Raw genomic sequence first — 4186 nt, forward strand, 5'->3', positions numbered from 1 at the left:
ATTAATATTCACAAATCATCTAAGATCAACTAAACATCTAAACATAATTTAAGATGCGATTTAAATAACGAGTTGAGATGATATAAGTTTAGATAAATATTGAAAGTTGAAAAAATATTATTATTATTTAAAAATTTAAAAAATTGAATTATTTATTATATTTTATCTAAAAATTTAAAATATATATATAATAATGAGATGATATTAATTGAGATCATTTCTCAATTCAAATAAGACCTTAAGAGATTTTTTATAAAATTAAAGTGTTATTAGTTCATACCAACAAAACAACTAATTCAATCAAAATTAAAAGTACTAAAATGTAAAATGCTTAAAATTAGAGAACAGGATAATTTATTAAAAAAAATATGAGAATTGTTTTAATATTGAATAAACTTATCTCTAATACCCGAAATTTTTGAAATAAAAAAATAAAAAGAAAATCTGAAACTGTGTGGACGTCGTGACGAGGAGCGCCATGTGGGAAAAGTAGTGTTGTCTGTACTCGTTGAACCGGAGGATGGCACGTTGCGAAATACCCGATTACCTCGCCGCAAAGAAAAGTGATGACATTCAAAAATTAAATAAAATATTATCAAAATATTTAAAAATTATTTATTATATTTTATATAAATTTTAAAAAATTATAATAATTATAAAAAAAATTTATATAACCAAATAAGGGCTAAAACTTTTACTTTCAATAATGTCATTGTCCTTTCACCTCGTACTTTGGATCACATGTAATACTGTATACTGTATTAACAGTCTCTAAGGGTTGCTTGGAAAAAAAATGAGACCATTATTAAATTTTGATAGGAGAATTTTATGAATATTAATAATATAATTTATGAATAGTGATAAAATAGTTTAAGATAAGTATTTATTAGATTTTGAAAAATAAACGAAATAAAAAATTGAATAAAATTATTATAAAATTATAATATTATTATAATATTATTTTTATTTTAATATTTGAAAAAAATGAAATTTTTTTTTTGTTTTTTGTTTAAAAATTTAAGAAAATTGTAATGATTAATTTGAAAAAATTATTCTACTTGAATGATGTTTAGAAAATAAACAAAATGGGATGAGATATGTCTTCAAATAAAAATTTTATACAAAAAAATATTTTTTATTAGTAATTTTATTTTATTTTTTAAAAATAAGCAAAACTTACTTATCTCACAACTATATTTAATATTATTCAAATAATAAATCGTTGGAAGCTTTTGAACGATATCAACGTATTAAGGTGTGGTTTGGATTCAAATGAGATTTGAAAAAAATAAATTATTTATTATATTTTATGTGTAAATTTTAAAAAATTATAATAATAAGATAAATTGAAAACGTTTCAAATCCAAATGATATAAAAATGGGAAAGGCAGCTCAATATTGATCTCCATGCATTGCAGCTCAAACTCGTGTTTTATTGGGTCAAATTATGAAAGTAGTACTTTGCTTTCAATATGTATATATATAGATGTGAGGTTTGATTCCTGTTCATTGGGGCCGATCACAAAGACATTTTACACCGCGGATTAATTCAATCGGTGAGTATACAAATGTTATATCATTATTTTTTTTAAAAATAAATAAATACGAAATTTACATAAAAATTAATTAATTTTTTAATAGTAAACTTCATTCTTTTTTAAAATGCTTACATAATGTTTACGCATTCTATAACTATATATAAAAGGTTCAACTACTCACGTATTAAAGACTCGAGTCAATGTCTAAGGTCTTAATATATATACACTTTCATGTGCAACTCTTAGATCACTATGGCCTACTTTGATTTTTGTTCGACTAGTCAGTAGTCAGTCTCATAGTTAAGTAGGTTTATATCATTACACTCACCAGCAAAATCAAAACTTCATCCTAAGTTTGCACATCTTTGTTACTCTTTACGAGTCATCATCAATATTCATTATGAAATCTATAGTATTTAATATTGTCAGTAGACAATTTTTTTGTTTTTTGGTTTTTTAGAATAGTCAGTAGACAACTTTTAAACGATGAAATCCTTACACAAATATTTAATAATATATATCCATCGTTCACTTTCATCAAGCAAGTAATCAGAATGTAAATTTGTTTATGCTTTTACCAGTTAGGCAATTTCTTGCTTTTGAAGAATAAAAATACTCTAACTATAAATAGATTATACAAAATTAATCTTATAAATTGATCTGATTTAATGTAATTTAGCTGATTATAAAATTACTTTTATTTTAAATTATATCTAATGGATAAGAAGAAATCACGTCAGTTTATGATATTATTGTATAATTCTTTTATAGATATAGCACTCATATTTGAAGAAAGATAAATTATATTTGCAGTTATAAAATGTCCACTCATTTTGAAAAAATAAATAAATATGAGATATATATGTAAAAATTAATGATATATATTTTTTAAATGTGATGCTTGCACACGTGGTAACCATGTATAACATTACACACAAATAAATAGTAGATTTAGCTCACTTGTGACGATTTCTGGGCAATATAAAGTGTGAAACATGCACAGGGTTGAGATTCGTGTTTGTTCGGTCAGTATACAGTGGCGATGGAGTCGCCGATTGAAAAAATATGAGGAGTAGTCACTGTTTGCAGCATTCAGTTCAGACATTAGCAAAATGACTAATTTATCTTTACAACAAAAGGCACGTCCCCCTTTCAAATTCCACTCATTTGAAAATGTGGAAGCAAAGCTCCCCCCATCCCCACCTCGCGTTGCCATCCTCTCCCCTACCTGCAACCCGCATTGCCATCTTCTCCCCCACCCATATCTCTCGTCGCGCATCTAGGCTAAATGAGAGGCATGACTGAGCATGGAGGGCTAAGGAAGGTGCAGTGGAACTGGTGGTGGCGTACGACGAGCTAAGGTGGAGAACCCATGTAACAGCCCGCTAGAAATTTAATTGTGAAATTTCTATTAACTTTAAGAACCTCGTGAAAACCCCATAAGTTTTCACGAATCCATTAATCATATAGGTTTTTGTCTAATTACATAGTTAGTGTTATTATTTACTATGGTATCAGAAGTGTGTTTTTGATTATTGGAGATAGTTAGAAGTGTCAAAATGTATTATGGTTTGTGCCATTAGACTCGGAGGGTTATTTAAAGTCTTATGGCGCAATAACATTTTTTCATATTTTCGGACAAAACGTCTGTTCAAAACTGTAGATATTATTGGATAAAAAGAAATATCTTGAGGTAAATTTCGTGAATATTATTGGGTAAAAATATTTTGAGTTGATAGATATTATTAAATAAAAATATCTTAAGTTGATTTTTTTTAGATATTATTGGATAGAATATTATAAGATAATCATTTATAGATTTTTTTTGGGTAGGAGAAAACTACACTCAACTCTCAAGTCCAGCCTCATCTCTTCCATATCTTATCCACAAATATCTCCAGCCATCCCTCCCCACGAAATTACTTCATTTATGCTTTCCATTGAAAGAATACCAAACACTCTCTCTCGGACAGCTTTTAGGAGTTCTTTTGCACACCCATTTCGAAGCTTTTGTAAGTGTTTTATCATAAAGTCTCCTTCATATAAGTTGTTCCTCTTTGAGTCTAGTTTCCGTAGATATATTTTTCGTATTATTCCATAGTCATTTGGTCGGTCAAAAGTATTTTTAACCATAAAAAGGTCATTCTGGGCGTGAATCTGGAGAGTATGTTATAGTTTGGAGTTTTTGACCAAGCTAATGGATAGATATTGGTCCGAAATTTTTATGGAGTATTGTTAACATGTATATATGACTATTGGTTGAGGATTTTTGCATGATTAAAGGTTTTGATGAAAGATTTTCTTAGATTTAGAAACTTAGAAACTGGAAGAGGAAAAACAGTTTCTGTTTTGAGAAAGTTTAACTCTTTGGTGGTCTAAACCTATTCTAATGACTTTGATAATTTTATTGGAGGATCCTAAACATCTTATATACATGTTATATTATTATTTTGAAGATATTTGATGTTAGTTTTAAAGATATGAAATTTTATGTAAAGAGATATTCAGATAAGCCAAAGTGTGGATATTCTTGGCTAAATTTATGTTTTGGTTAATTTCTAACCATGTGATCTTGAATTAGAAGCTTGTATATGTTTTAGTACATCTTTTTAAACCATGTAATGGTTTGGTTTGAAGATCATATATTT

This window comes from Carya illinoinensis, chromosome 5 (assembly GCF_018687715.1).
Source record: "Carya illinoinensis cultivar Pawnee chromosome 5, C.illinoinensisPawnee_v1, whole genome shotgun sequence".
NCBI lineage: Eukaryota > Viridiplantae > Streptophyta > Magnoliopsida > Fagales > Juglandaceae > Carya > Carya illinoinensis.